General features: G+C 36.4%; 1 long non-coding RNA gene across 1 annotated transcript in view; it reads left to right on the forward strand.

The window, feature by feature from the left end:
* The window catches only part of LOC122561930 (uncharacterized), a 259,730-nt gene that overhangs the window by 1,333 nt on the left and 241,975 nt on the right, over nt 1–16,422 (forward strand). Inside the window, exons 2-3 of the long non-coding RNA XR_015761466.1 lie at nt 2,511–2,632; nt 6,073–6,143. This is a non-coding gene — a long non-coding RNA (uncharacterized LOC122561930). The remainder of the gene's footprint in view (nt 1–2,510; nt 2,633–6,072; nt 6,144–16,422) is intronic.

Raw genomic sequence — 16,422 nt, forward strand, 5'->3', positions numbered from 1 at the left:
TCTTATCTCTAGCTATCTTAAATACAGGTGATGAACTTGTCACGTGTTTCTGTACAGAGACCAGTCAAATAAAATGCAGATTTCACTATTCTGATGTCATTGAATTCCAGCTATACCACATTGTTTCCCTTTAACTTTCCCAATAGTTGTTTCAGGTTCCTGAGGGTGGAATTGCTTTACACCAAGAAGAGAAAAGACATAGAAGAAAACACCTAATGTTCTGTCCTTATGTAATCGGCAGGCAAGGACAAAGACAGCACTGATTTCTGGGTACATAAGGGTGCGCAAAAATTGGCAACAGAAATTAAAATGCTTCCAAAAATAGCTCTTAAAGGGCAACCCCACCCTACCCTACTCTTAAAGCATATTCATAATACATAGAGTACAAATTGGAATGTTTTCAAATCTTCAGTTAATCGGAGCTTTGGATAAACAGTTAGCCCGATCTCACTCTGTTGTTCCTGGCAGACATGCTTTTTCCAGAGGTGAGATCAATATTAACAATTGTACCAGTGAGATTTCGGTAAGTTAATAATCTGTATTCATTCTCTTTAAATGTCTGCTCTTTAACCTGCATTTGTGCTGTAGAGGGAATTGCCAAATCAAATTTGACTTCTATATCCAGTGAACTGCTAGTCATTGTACATCCAGGAAGACATGGGAAATTAGGCTTGCTTTAAAGAAGAAGGATGCTTTCATTGATTAGTTTAGTCTTATAGCTTGTGCGTTCAATGAGAATGATAACAGATAGGAAATATAATTGTGAATTTTTAGCTCTCTCAAGGCCAATCTCTTTGACCAATGTCTTAAGCACTCTTAGTAATATCTCTTTTGGCCAGTCCACATTTTTTGATTACATAAAGGACATTCTTCTGCTACAGATGCAACTTGTTGATAAGGGAGCAATCTGATTCAGAGGCAGCTTCACAAGTCAAAATGCAATATCATTCTGAGAGAGTTAACGATTTTAGACTCTAACGTGCTCAAGCCAAATATTTCTTATTTCTCTTTTAAATTTAAAGCTGGACCTTCAGCTTACTCCTTCCAAGAAATAAAAATTCCGAAAGAAACCAGCCATCAATCAGTTCATTTTCATATTACTCATTACGAAACAGGATAAAAATGTTTTTATTATCCTTGTAAACCATATTCATTAATTTCCCCAAATATCAGCATATTTGCACACCCATTTGTTGATCTTGTGGTTTGCTAGCAAGATGCTGGCTCCTGCAGACTTTGGTTGCCCTAGCAACCCCAGGCCTTATCTGGTACTGAATTTCTGGCACGCATACAGCAGGGCCTTTCAATTTTCTCTATTTCCCCTTCCCTGCTTTTAGCTCCCTTCAGCCTTAAATCGCATAATGTATTACATACATCCTTTACCGTTTAGTTTTTATAGCTTTGAAGTTTCCAGTAATCACTTTATTGAGCTGCTGGTGCCATTTTTCATATTCTATCATTGGCGCCTGGGCATAGCCAATGGAATTTAGTGTATCCTATTCCAGGTAAGATAAAGAATGGCTGGCACTTTCTATTTGTTTTTAAAATTTCTTTCAAACGCACTGTGTAGGAAAAGAAGCCCTGGGCCGAGAAATATGTTTTTTTTCCTCTTATATTTGTTCCTTTTGCTGAACAATTTTATGTGAGGTGTTTTCCTGTTTCATTTTATACATAAACGGGCACACAAATGGATTAACAATGTCAGGGCTGAGACTATATTTCACACCTCAACTGTTATGTGTGCTAAAACATTGAGTTCCCGAAGTTATGGAAAAACCGTAAATATAATTATTTACACGTCATTAAAATTTAATAATGAATGACCTCATATCTCCTTCTGATTTTTATTAAACAAATCCTGGAGAGCAGTTTAAACTTCCAAAAAAATAAATTAAATGTAAACCCTGCAGTAATTGATGGATAATTTCCATCCTGCTTTAGAAGCAATGGTTTATTTTCAATAAATACCCCTTAGAGCTCATGATTTATTTTGCAAGTTGCCCCTATGGAACAGACTTTCCATGCCGTATGGATTCTGTGAGACCTGGTTGGAGACATTTTCCCGAAACTTATTATAAATAAAGATTAGAATGAAATCTCTGATTCATACGTTGTCTTTGTTGCTTTTTTTTGCAGAAAATCCAGAAAGATTCAACCACAGAGCAGAAAGCATTTATTATTGTAACTTTTCATATTTCTCAAAATATTGTTCCATGATATTTTAATTTTTTTTATTGATGGTAACAGCATATACAAAATGAATGTGTGAGAAGACACATTGAATACCTGGCCCATTGTGGAATGTTTCAGCACAATATGAGTTGCACAGTTTTGACCTTAGTCTTCTGTATCAGTGCAACTTTATCTTCCCTGTGGCAGCATCATTTTGTGCGGTTGTTCTCTGCATGTGTCATTAGTACAGAAATCACATGATAGCATGAAACAAAGGCAGAAATTGCTGGAGAAACTCAGCGGCTCTGGCAATTCTTTGTTTTATTTTCACATGATAGCATACAGAACTTCCTTAGAATACCGACACTGCTTCTGAGTGTGCAAAGGAGACAGAATCACTGGTTGTGGACACAGACCACCTCAAGAGATGTCATGCTGTTCCATCGCTAATATAATAGAGGTAATCTACTCCACCCCCAATAAATGAATTTCCTGATGAATTTTAAAAGGTGTTGTTTCCTCAGCACTTTTTTTTCTGACGCTGCTCAGGAATCTCTGTACTAAAATGTGAGTTCCAGAATATCGACAATCCCTAAAATAAAAATTCTATTAAAATAGATCTGGACACCTCCTTCTACTGGCTAGTCTATAGCTGATAAAACATCAAGTGGAAAAAACAACTATTTCAGGATAAGCAATTGCCATGCTGTCAAATGTTATACAAAGTATTATAACATTTAAGAGGCATTTGGATAGGTATGTAAATAAGAAGGGTTTAGAGGGATATGGGAGAAAGTGAGAACTAAAGATGCTGGAGATCAGAGTCAAAAAGTGTGGAGCTGGAAAAGCACAGCAGGCCAGTCAGCATCTGAGGACTAGGAGAGTCGATGTTTCAGGCATAGGCCCTTCATCAGAAGGGCTAATACCTGAAATGTTGACTGTCTTGCTCCTCAGATGCTCCCTGACCTGCTGTGCTTTTCCAGCACAACACTTTTCAATTTAGAGGGATATGGGCCAAATGCTGGCAAATGGGACTATGTCAGAGGAGTCTGTTCAGTGCTGTATGACTCTATGACACTAATACATCTCTTAACTACAATATCACTTTGAACCATTTCTGAAATCAAATTTAAAAAGCGTTATGAGAATACAAGACCATCAAATCGATATAATGAAGATGGTTTGGTTATTTGTGACTAACTCCTTCTTAAAGCGCTTATCCCTTCCCATCATTATCATGGGTCCAGCTGCATCCTAAATTATTTCAAGCGGTGACTTCCATTATTTTGTCAGCAGTCCATTCCTTGTATTGTGTCCATTGTAGTCCATTGTGTATTTTCACTGGTTGGGGATTCTAGAACGAGGAGCCATAGTCTACAAGTTAAAGCCAAACCATTCAAGAGGATTGTTAGACAGCACTTCTACACATGAAGGGTGGTAGGTGTTTGGAACTCTCTTCCACAAACTGCAGTGGATGCTGGATCAGTTGTTCCTTCTAAACCTGTGAGAGATTTTATTTTGGAAAGCAAAGGTTTGAAAGATATGGACCAACAGCAGGTATATGGAGTTGGGCCACAGATCAGCCATGATCTCATTAAATAGCAGAACGGGCTTGAGGGTCTGAATGGCCTATTAATGTACTTATGTTCCTATGTACTTTATTTTGACTGTATTTGCTACAATAATTATTGATTACAGTGATTGGAGGTATGGACCATTGAATCTACAAAGCTCTTTCAATATCTTTCAACATCACATTCAGATACTTTCAATACTTCATGCTTGACTACACTGAATTTTATTGGTCTGTTTAGTTATATATACTTTATCAAACTTATTACAAAATTCTTGAAACATCTGAACAGATTTGATTATAAGTTTGAGGGTTTCTTTCTCATTAAATGTGTTTTTTACCAATTTGTAAGGTTTAATTTCCAATCCCTGGGATACTCCACATAGCATGTGGTCCCACCCTGACTTAACTCTCCTAATAAGTTTTCCTCATTTTTGTCCTTTACCCAATTTCTTATCTATTCCTTGGTTTTACCCCAAATTTTCATTGTTTCTAAGGCTAAATGTTGTTATATGAAGCATGATTCTGAAATGTTTAATATTGGAGACTCTGTTAGTCTTCACCCAATCTGATGATGACACATAGCCTCAGGTGGAGAATGAGAGCTTGAGATCCTGAAATAGTCAGATGTGTCATGTCTGGCTCCTGATAATTTTCATAAGTATTGCTAACTAATGTAAATTGTAACTTTTGTTATTATTCAATAAACGACATCTTGTTACCACAAGTGCTTCTTCTTCTTAATACTCACAAGTGGTTCAGCCCCCACCACTCTTCACCAAAACCCCTTGGACTCAGTATGGAAAGAAGATTTGACGGCAGCAGTCTTCCCCAACCACAGATATATGGCAAAAGTAATATCTTACTTGTCAACTGGTTTTCTAGAAGTCAAGGTACATTATGTTATAGAACTCATCCCAGCCTTGTCAGGTTATTGCTTCTTAAAAAGAAAATATAAAAGAAGTTGATCAGTTGAGATTTTGTCTTTCTTTGTTGATATTTAGTTTCCCTAGTTACACCACGAGGCAGCACTGCTCGATTTCAACCTTTGTGACTGTGGGGAGTTTGCATATTCTCCCTGTGTCTGTGTGAATTTCCTCCAGGTGCTCTGGTTTCCTCTCAAAAATGCACAGGTTGACTGGTTTGGCTGTGCCAAATCGCCCTGTGGTTTACAGGCTAGGCGAGTTAATTATGGTTAATGTGGGGGTTACGGGTATAAGGTGGGATGCTCTTCAAAGGGTTAGTGCAGACTTAATTGTCTGAATGGTTTCTAATTCCACTGTTGGGATTCTATGATTCTGATTATTATCATGTAGTTACTCATTAAAGCTGTCCATAATAATCAATTCCATCTTGTTGTGAAATATTGGTAGTAAACAAATCAATCCACATTTACCTGAGTCTTGTTTTGCCACTCTTTTGAAAATAGGAGTCAACGTCTGCTTCTTATCAATCTCCCAGGAGCTTCTCAGTGTTGATTTCTTAACAATAATTATCAATGTCTGTCTCACTTCTATTCTTCTGTTTCTCTTAACCATTTTTCAAGAGTCGCTCTTCTAAGTGTTCTAGCTTTAAATATTTCCACTTTATTTTTATGAACAGAAAAGACGTTTTGGAAAGCATAAAATGAAAAAATCTTGTCAATGATTTTTTTTCAAGAATCTACTTAACAAGCAAATATCTTTCTAATGTCATGTATTTCTAATTAACGCTTCAATAGCAGATGATCAGATCAGCCTTGCTTAACTCAGTGGAGAACACTTAGCCTGTGTTAGCCCAATCTCTAGTCATCATTTTTGTAACCACCAGTATATAATTCTTATTGACTTGTTGCTTTGTTTCTCTACATATAATTAAAGTTATAAGTGTTATAAGTGTTAAAATCAATAATTTGTTGAATTGTTGTTCAATAGTGGTTGTGTTATTCACAACCAGTAGAGATTCTCCATACTTTGCTTATTGTACCTCTAGGTTTAGTAATGTTTAATTATTACAATAGTGTTACAATGCAAAAGGAAACTATTTGGCCCATTGTGTCTGCATTGGTTCATTAAATAAGCATCATTACCTAATGTCAGTCTCCTGCTTTTTCTCCATATTCTTACACATTTTCTTAAATCTATATAATACCATATTATGTTTGGGTAAGTTATATTTTGGAGCATAATGGAGCTTAGCTTTCATAACATTCCAACTCTCAATCATGAAAGAATGCTTTAAGTGGAAAGGTCGATAAAGATGTTTTTATTTTTGCCTCGTTTAGATCAGAATCTGCATTTGTGAGTGGGCTTATGTTATTAATTCTGATTTCTTTATCCCAATAACAGATTGATGGATCTACAAAAGGAAACTGGATCTATGATTCTACAATTAGGAGAAAGAAGACACACATTTAAGCGTAAGCACAAGATTCCAGGTTAATAAGATTCAAAACTCAAAGCAGTGGCAGTGACTGTACAAAATTGATTTATAAGTAGGTGATTCAGCACAAACAATTAGAAATAACAACATATAAACAAATGTCTAACCTGAACTGAGAATCTAGTTTCCTCTAAAAGAAAAATATTTATAGAATTAATGTTTGTGATATTCATTTGATAACATTAACTTGCACTTCCAGATAAATGTAAGAAAGTCCAAGACAAGTTAAAATCATTGAAGGTGAGAGTTCCATCAAATAATGACTAGAAACCTGCTGGTTGTTAGTTGAATGGAGGAATATGGAGCAAACAGTGTCAGAGGAGAAGGTACATGTGGAGGCTCATGACTGGAAAAGATTCATGAAGTAGATGGAAAGTGATTTTGAGGTATGATAAAGTTTATAATGTTAATGTACTGAGGCATGGGGTGCCTTCGGTATTATAACAGTTTGGAAGCAGGGATAATGGAGGGTGACTGGTATCATCGTCTTGTCCCTGATGTTTAAGTTTATATGTTCAGAGATTGTACTCCGTGATCCTGGTTGTCATATTAATTGGCATTTGTTAGTATAAAAACCTAGCTTTTGACTTGCATATTCTTCCTTACATCCATTCCACCACTAAGACCACCTCCTTTCCTTTGTACAATGATGCTCAGCTTGGTCTCTATCATTCACCTCCTGCTGTTAATCCATGCCTTTGTATTTATTTTATACACTTGAAATATCTGTAGAAAATAGAAACTAGGAGTTAAAGATGAGAACATATTAAAGAGATCTAGCCACAGGATAGATTGGTCTTTACTTAGATGCCTATACTTTAATTATTCTCATGCCTTACAAATGTCTAGAAAATTAAAGTTCCTTTCCATGTCACTTCTGATATTTAAAAAAAAAATTAGGATTTTATGGCTGTCCAGTACTGGACCTGCATTCAATTCTTAAGTAGTTCAATGTTAGGTCTTTGCCCATATTGTCTTCTTCAGTAATGGGTGGGGGGGGAGGGAGAATGTGATCTGGGACATTCACATTTTGGTTTTTGATCACATTCAGCAAACATCCAATGATTATAGATTCTGACCTAAAGCAGAAAGAAAATCTCATCCCTATGTCAGCTGTGTTATTGACGAGGAGCAATTAACACCTTGTGGAATGGGGCTAAAGATTTTGCTTAGATATGTGTTAGATCGTAGGATAAACCAAAGGCTGAAACCTAAAATCCTAAAGAGAAGCCATTAAACAAATGTAACTGTTGTCTGTAATATACCACTTGTAAGTTCGAGGACAAATCGATCACATACACCAAGGGTTGCCACATTGCAAAGCAACAATTAATTGATGAAGATAGCACAGAAATTAGAGTCCAGATAGAAATACCCTGTGGCTGTACTTGTTCTGGGAAGAATGCCATGAAGAGTAGGTGAATTGATTTAAAGAAAAAGCTTGACTTAAATGTTAGTAGGTAAGAGACCAGCTATGGAAAGTACTGTTTTAATCTGTTTATTGCTTCAATAACATTTCCAAAAAAAGCTAATTAAAAGTGTTCAGTTACCACAAATGGAAAAAAAGACACAGGCTTTTCCCTTTGCACACATACTATCAGTCCTTCTTTTCATGCCATTTTTCCTGTAACCATCGAGTGTGATGTTTTGTATAATTTTTCCTGGAGCCTAGCAGCTTAAGCTATTAATTGACCGTGAACCTATCAATAAGGGTGATTCCTCCTCAGAGAGTTCCACAGCACAGTCTCACAGATTTGCAATGTGACACCTCCCATAGGGAAATCAGCAATTAGTCCTTTAATGTACAGGTGACCAGTGTTCATAGTTAAGTTCAACAGTTCATTTGGCCTTTCCTAGTTTCTATTAGCTTGAGGTTCTATTAGCTTTAAGCTGAATATAATGTTTACAAAGCAGTCTGGTAGTATGCTTGTTTAAAGAATACATTTTTCCACTGAACATTTTGGGTTTGATTTTGTGCTATTTGTCCTGGCGGAAGACTGAATTTTGTGTTCATTGCTGGCGTAAGCGAGACTTCATATCGGCGCAAAATATTTTTATATTGAAAACAAAATGTTTACATTAACATTCAAATCCTGGACTGTGGCACTTTGGAGGCTCATATTGGCACACTAATGATGAGCAACAATTTTAGCTAGGTTTCTGATGCAAGTGACCTTACCTCTGTCGACCTGCAAATATATTGTATAAAAATCCTAAGCTGTTAGTGCAACGCAAGTTCCAATTCAGATCATGTATTTTTATATTTGATTTTCATGTTTAAATTGGTAAACGACATTGCATTTCAAGGTCTGTTCAAACACAGTGTTCTGCAAATCCTCGCTTCAGTGTGTCCATTATTGAAATTGGCATTTACATTTCCTTTGTTCCTGATGTATTATGGGGTATAAAAGTTCAAAATAGTTAAAATAACAGCACACATGGGACTATTTGAGAGATTTCCTCTGTATGCTTTCGGTAATGAATCCTAAGCCCAGATGGCACAGATCTTCTGCTTTTTGTGTTTCACTAGCTTTGCTCAATGAAACACGTGTGTGTAATACTGTGAAAGATTCATTGTTTGAATGAGACAGCATCATATCTGAACTGAGCAAGCTAAATTATGAGCCAAACTTAATTATTTAGATTTTTTTGATACTCCCTCTTGAAATGTGGCATCAAATGTTGTCCATCACTATTTGTTCTGAGTTGATTTGATGATGTGATTATTGGAGCATTAATTTTGCTACAAGAGCTGGGCAATTTTGAGTCAAGATGTTAAAAATCACACAACACCAGGTTATAGTCCAATAGGTTTATTTGGAAACACTAGCTTTCGGAGGGCCGCTCCTTCATCAGGTGGTTCATCACAATCACCTGATAAAGAAGCACGCTCCGAATGCTTCCAAATAAACCTGTTGGACTGTAACCTGGTGTTGTGATTTTTAACTTTGTACACCCTAGTCCAACACCGGTGAATCCAAATCTTGAGTCAAGAATATTGACTTGGCGCTGGAGTCACATGTAGGACAAACCTGCTAATTAAGCACGGTAGGCTTCTTTCCCTGGTGGATATTGGTGATTCAGTGCTTTTTTAATAACCATCTAAAATTATTTTATCTCCACTTTTATTAAACTGAATTTGAATTGTCGAACTGACTTGGAATGATTTCTCATTCCATGGATTATTAATTCAAGCCTCTGGATGACCAGCCCAGTAAAAAATAACCACAACAGCATCTTTTGCCCTATCTTGTGAAATAACCATGATAACATCTTTTGCCTTCAGTTATGAGTTGTGCATTCTCACTTGTGTGGTTGCCCAGTTAGACAATACTTAAAAAAAAAACACAAGTCCAATTATTTGTGGATGAGAGACAATTTTTTTCCTTCATAATTAATGGCCCAAAGTCTAATTGATTTCTCAAAAATCACAGGTTTCAGAGTCTTAACTCCTGCGATTTAAGTCTTTGTTTTTTTTTATTATTGTAGAAAAGCAGCCATCCATCTACAGGACTTCTTGTTGTGCTGGTTTCTATGTGTTGACAATTAAGTGAATTTATAATCAGCAATGTGAAGATTCTAAACAATACCTCAATGCAGTTGGACACAGATGGTACTGTCTATTGATCACATAGAATGACAGAGAATATATAACACAGGCCCATTTATGTCAGTGTTCAATGCTGTAATCAAACACCCCTTCATTCTTCCTCATTTAACTCTTTTACTAAAATCCTTACATTTTCACTACTCTCTGGGTAAAAAGGTTTCATCAAAATAACGCCTTGATTTCTTGGTGATTATTATATATAAATGGCATCCAGTTTTGCTATTCCCCACAGTTGTAAATTCTATAATTGTGCCCACTCTATTAAAACCATACATTATCTCAAAAGATCTTCAAAGATCACCCCTCAATCCTCTTTTAACAAAAGTAAAGGGACTAACCTGTGAGTGCTTTTCTAGTAGATGTAGTCTCTCAGTTCTGGTATCATTCCAGTAAATGTTTTAATTCACTCAAAACTTAGTGTTTCTGGAAGATATTTTCACTAAAATGCATTTAACATGCTTAAGGAACAATGTAGTAAGGCAGATTACAATGTCAAGTCTTTTGCTGTAGCCTTGAGCAGGTGTCTAACTGTGAGGATGAACTATGAATAAGGGGCAGAATGACTATGGCAAGAAATGTGAGAATCGTATTTGACATTAAGCAAGGCACATCTTAATGTTGGGAGTAAAAAATTATATTTTCCAAATTCTGGACTTCATGATGAATTTTTACAAGGAAGTGACAAGGGCCTATGTAGGAGGATTAATTATGATTATCACCCTTATCACCACTTTGTTTTTCCTTATGAATATGCAGTTTCCTACCACCCATCGGATGGAAAATTTAATTTCTGACAGATAAGTCTGAGTGAGAATCTGGTGACTCCAGCTTGTTACTTGCTCTCCAGAATTCCTTCTTGGATGTTGGCACAATATCTCAGGGAATGCTCTGTGGGCTGTGTCTGCTCATACCAACTCCATGGACACTGGCATCTGACACGTGCCAGGCTCTCTGCATTTGTCATGGCGCATCTCCAATCCACTTACGGTTTGCTTCTGCACTTTGAAACACATCATTAACTAGCATTGCAATGCTGTTTCAAGGACACTCTGCATGCAGGGGCATGCATCCAACTCACAAATTGGATCAGTTTACATCTTAAGGTTGCTCACTTGCTTTCTGAGCATTCACTCTACTTGGATGATCACGGAATCCATGCCTTTCACTGCTAAAGTAACACCAAGTCTAAGATTGGTACAGGTCAGAGACCTTCAGATGCCTTTGCACATAACACTGTTGAGTTATGTTCTCAAACCAGTTTTATCCCATGAATTTACGGAACAAGATCTTCAATTGGTTAAGTTTTGTTGTCTCGGGAGTTCAATAAGTTTAGTCCAGTCAAGTGTAAAAGCTTTCAATCAGTTTATGTAAGTGCAGATTTGTTAAAGTAAACAACATCAAAGACTTAAAAGAGCTATTCTCAGGAGTAACTTCCAGTGAAAAGTGGACATGAGAAGTAACTTTAGGTGTGCTAATATATACAGGCTTCAAGAAAGAACTGAAATCAGTTGGTTTTAATGGAACAAGCTAATGGATATGCAATTATGATTTGCTCTGTCTCCAGCATTGTGTATTTGTTGGTACATCCTGCAGTATCCCTGCTCCACTGCTAGTCATTCTGTCACCCAGTTTGTTTATCTAGTATTGTCACAGTGTTATTGTCCATAGGTACAAGCATCACAGTGAACTCTTTCATCCTCCTGAGATTTTGAAAATAGAGCAATAGCAAACCAAATGAGTGCTTGTTCTTTAATCTCTCAAATTCTACTATGGGTACTCCAACAAATCTTTGAAAATTTCTTCCTTGAAGAAGAAGCACTGTGCTATTTTATTGATTGTTTGTTTCTTTCCCCTTTCTTACCCTATGCTAAAAAAGAGTTTCAAACTGTCGACTGTTACGATCAAGCATGGAGGGATGAATAAACTGCTGCTTTCTTTTTCACTCCTGATAAAGTTTGATCTTTTTAAAATGATATGATTGCTTAATTCAAAATGTACTCCACCATGTGTACGACTATGAAGAACAAACTGGTCAGATCTCCTGAGTCAGCAAGTAAAGCAGTTGTTCTGGTATTTTTTTTAAAAACTCACTCAGTTAAAAGCATGACCATTATTAAAGGTATGACCATTATTAACACGTAAAACCAATTTCAAACTTCAGACACATGAGCACGTGAGCAAACAAATTAAGTCATAGGGTGGGGAGGGATGGAATTGCAAAAAATGTTAAAGTTCATAAGTAAAAGTATTAAATGTTTCAATGTTGGTTTTGAAGTTTCGTTGGAGTTATAGTTAAGCTAGTTGTTCTGCTGCAGTCTCTTTCAAACTGTAATCTGTCCTTTTCTAGAATATCTGCTGCAACATTTAATGTTCCCTTAATTTTTAAATTCTCTATCTCTGTGATGTGTTCCAAGTTGTAGCAGAGATAACGTTTAAGCTTAAAGAAAATGTTGAGACAGTTGCTGTGTCTTTCATCCTGCCGGCCTTCTTGATGTTTCTACCTTCTGGAGCTAACAGAAAAAAAGCTTTTTATCATAGGTTTTCAAGGGAAAGTGTTTGGATCATGTGGCTATTGGCGCAAAATGGAGATGGACCATATGATCAAATGAGCTTCAATCTCCCAATATCAATTTATCAAGATCTTATTGAATCAGAAAGGGGTCCTCAGCACCCTTTTTGAGATTTTTTGCAAAATGCGTTTCAGTTGAGTTCCTTTTATCTCTAGTTTTTCCTATAGATGAGGTGTTTCAGTTTCAATCACTGTAACACAAATCCATTCTTTAGCACTGTTGTTTTTGCATTCATTTTGAGACACAGTATAGATCCTGGTCAGTTTGTTGGGTAGAACATTTCCACAGCTATTTAAAACAGTGCTTTAGCTCAATTAAAACTGCTTAAGGTTCAGGTGTGAAATTGGTCAATCAGAATTAAAGATTAATAGTCTATTTATTACAACTTCATGAGACAGTGTATTGTACAGATACAGGCAAGACAATCTTTACTTTTAATCTTTTCTTCCTCATTGCATGACTGGCTCCTTGGCTAGATTATCACTGAACAGATTCTTAATTTTATGACAAATTATCTTGTCAGTTAATGATCCAATTTCCACCACTTTAGTTACTTATGTCAGGCATCAAGTATATTGCTTAATCTCCCACCTATTCACATTGGTAGAGTGTATAGCTCCTTTGAGGTATATAGCCACAAGTAATATCTTGAGCAACAGACCACACACGTTACATTTTATATTGGGAAAATGTGCAAAGCTGTTTAACTCTTTCCATTGCCTTACAATTCTTTGGGATGTTGCTGTGCAATAAGAGTTTCCAATAACAGTGACCACATTTTGAGTGCAATTTATTGATTGCGATAATTTTGGAACATCCTAAGAACATGATCTGCCACAATCGAAATGCAAGTGCCTTTTTTGTAAGCACAGGAATATATGAATCCCTTCAAAACATGTTTTCTGAAAAGTGACATCAAGCAGAAGCTGACAATGACTTTGCACTCTTATAATAATTGTAGGTTCAACACTTGACTTGTCAAATGAATAAACCAGTAAAAGAAAGTGAAAAACAACAAAAAAGTAAATATTCCAGTATCAGGACTGTTAGTTTGTAATGCATTAAATAGCTTGGATCAAGTTTTAACAGCTGATCGAGAAACAGCTGTAGACTCTCTAAGAAAGAAGTAGGTTGTCAACCAAATATGTTGACGGCTGACTCACTTTTGATGCCGGACAACCCACATTGGCAAATAACGTCTGAGACATCCTGACCTTTAATAATTAAAAAAGAAAGAAATTATATTAATTTAGTTTTTATTAACTCGGTGGGCACTGAACTTCTTTTTGTAAGTGGGCTGTACAATTATTCTTGTATGTTGTTTACACAAGTCAGTTCCTATCAGTGTTCAATGAGAAACTATAAACAAAAACTGGGTATTTTTGTGTTCGGAGTTGATCTAAAAAATCCAATTTATTAATAAAATGCCACCAAAACTCTTATAAGATTAGTGTTTGCTCAGTCAAAGGAATTTTAAAAGTTCACCTATGTGAGGCAATGCTTCAGGAATCAGTTTCAATTTTTACTTGCTCTCTATAGTGTGTTAAAGTAACTCCTCAAATTAACAGTATGCCTTTAAAATTCCTGAAATAAATGAGTCACTTAATAAAATCCAATGTTTAAAAGTTCAATGGTCTGACTTTTACGGCAGATGTTCAACAATTAATACTAAAGTACTTCAAGAGAAGAACTATCTTTGGAATTTGAACATAGGTTCACCCACTGGGAACATGATAATTTGTCCATTGAAATTAATGCGTAGTGGACCATAAAATAGATGTAAAATTATGTTGTCAATTTGTCCCATTCTGTGTTAGAGCACTAATGAGGGGAAATTGCTGATATGTCATTTGCTCATGACACTAATCTACCTCACCTCACCCTTACTGCCGATAAAAAAAAATCATATTGATCCATCCGGTACCCTCCACCCATTGCAACCACTGTGGAATGTTGTGCATGAGTTGAAGAGATTTGTGTGCTTTGATAATCCCTTGAATAATGCTGTTGGGAGTTTCTTGCTCCTAATAGGGCCACTTGTAGCACCAAGGTTGTGAGAAGATGCTGAGCAAAGTACAGAACAAACAATGGCCAATGACTGATCAGATGAAAGGAGACATCACCAGCTGTAAAGGCAGAAGAAAACGGCAACAACAAAATGGTCTTGGTCATTGTGGTCCAACACATTACTGAAATCTTATCACCTATGCATCATCATTGTCTTGACAATGATAGTTCCTCAAGTCCCCCTGTTATATAATACTATGCACAAGCTGCTACCAAGGTCTGCCAGAAGTGATTGTTTAGCAAGAAAGACCTCCTCAAGTCAACTAAAACCCTAGCTTGTCAAGTTGTAGCTATCAACACACTCCTGTACCACAGTGAGGCTTGAAGGGAACTCATTGACTAATAAGAGCCCTAGAGAAATTCCATCAGCAATACCTTCAACACTTGCTTTGGACTCAAAAGAAGGATTATCAAACAAATGCCAGTATCCTTCTTGAAATTAGCTGCACAAGCAATCTGGCAAGCTCCTGCAAGATCAACTTTGGTGGAATGAATATAGGTGACTGAAAAGCATTTCTCCATCAGATCTTGTTTTCTCAGTTCTCAAATGTCCCGTATTCTAATGGAGGATTAAAATAATGTTTCAAAGACACTGCAAAGTTCTCCACAAAGTGTGGCAGCATTGACATGAATGACCAGGAGGAGATTGATACTAACTGTTCAAAATGGTGACAACTTGTCCATCAAACTGTATCATGCTTTCAGACACAACATCTGAGTGAAGAAGCTGACTGGTGACAGAGAAGGAAAGAAAAAGAAACAAATCCTGCATTTTGGATCCCATTACCTTTCGGGACATTCTGTCATATGTTCTCAGTAACATACAGGTCGAAAATCAGCCTGTTCTTTCACATGGAGGCTCATGGTAAAAACTCATGGCCCTGAGTTGACCATTCTTGATTGAGAGATAGCTAATGTTTACCCTATACAATATCCATCACAGATGAAGTTCTCAATTATCTGGCTCGAGCTACTTGAACAGAGTCCTCAGTATAATCCTATCCTTATTCAATGCATGTGTGCTTTTCACAAATTTGCGTAATAGGACATCCTGTTAGCTTGACCATCATGCATGTCACAAAATTAGTTATAATTTACTGATATGGATTTTTGTGAAAATATTTGAGGCCGGATCATATATTCTTTTCTGGTCATGTAAACCATTTCTTCCCCCCACCCCACCAACTCCCAAATCAATCTGTCTTTATTACTTCTTTGAGTAAGGCTGACAATGTCAATTCATACCAGATTTTGGCGAGTTTACACTATGTTCAGCAGCACGAAATGTGTTGCTTTAACTTGAGGCTTATAATAATATAAAGTTGACTTCCTTGAAGTAGAAAGTAACTATTTTATGAAGTGATGTTGAATATTATTTTGTTTTACATTAGGACATATACATAATAGATTTATATGCCATTACATAAATATACGTAATTTGACATGTTTTGAATTGAACCACAATGAAACATATTGGGAAACAGTTACTGCAGGACAGAGAGTCTGCTGTGTAACTACAATGCAAATAGAGACAGACTAGGACAAATTCAATTTGAAATGGATTACCCCCCATTATCTCACGGATGAAGTTAGAAAAATTGAAAGCAATACCACAATAGAGCAGAAATGAAAGTTAGCAGTGTTACTAAACTTGTTGTCACTGCCATCTTACAGCTCCCTCAAGTGTTTGCTAAAACATGGGGAAACTTTTCCCCATTCTGAATTTTAATTGTCCCCCTAGGTATAATAAAAGACATTCTGACTGGAAATGGTGTGCTTGAATTTGTGTCATGTCTGAAGTTTAAAAAATAAACCTCAACAATGTGGTGCTCTCTTTTGCAGCCCTCAATTTGTCGTGAAAAACCTCCAATGTAGTAAATACTTGTACAATTATAGGTTTAAAGACTGGTCAGTGTTAGCTGATATTTTAAATCTGCTTTACTTTTTTCCTTTGTGAACAATTAATGCAATATCACAGCTGTGTAGGATTATGCAGCTGGTTTTCAACT

This window comes from Chiloscyllium plagiosum, unplaced genomic scaffold (assembly GCF_037043375.1).
Source record: "Chiloscyllium plagiosum isolate Xiang-an unplaced genomic scaffold, Cpla_swu_hap1 HiC_scaffold_25, whole genome shotgun sequence".
Lineage (NCBI taxonomy): Eukaryota > Metazoa > Chordata > Chondrichthyes > Orectolobiformes > Hemiscylliidae > Chiloscyllium > Chiloscyllium plagiosum.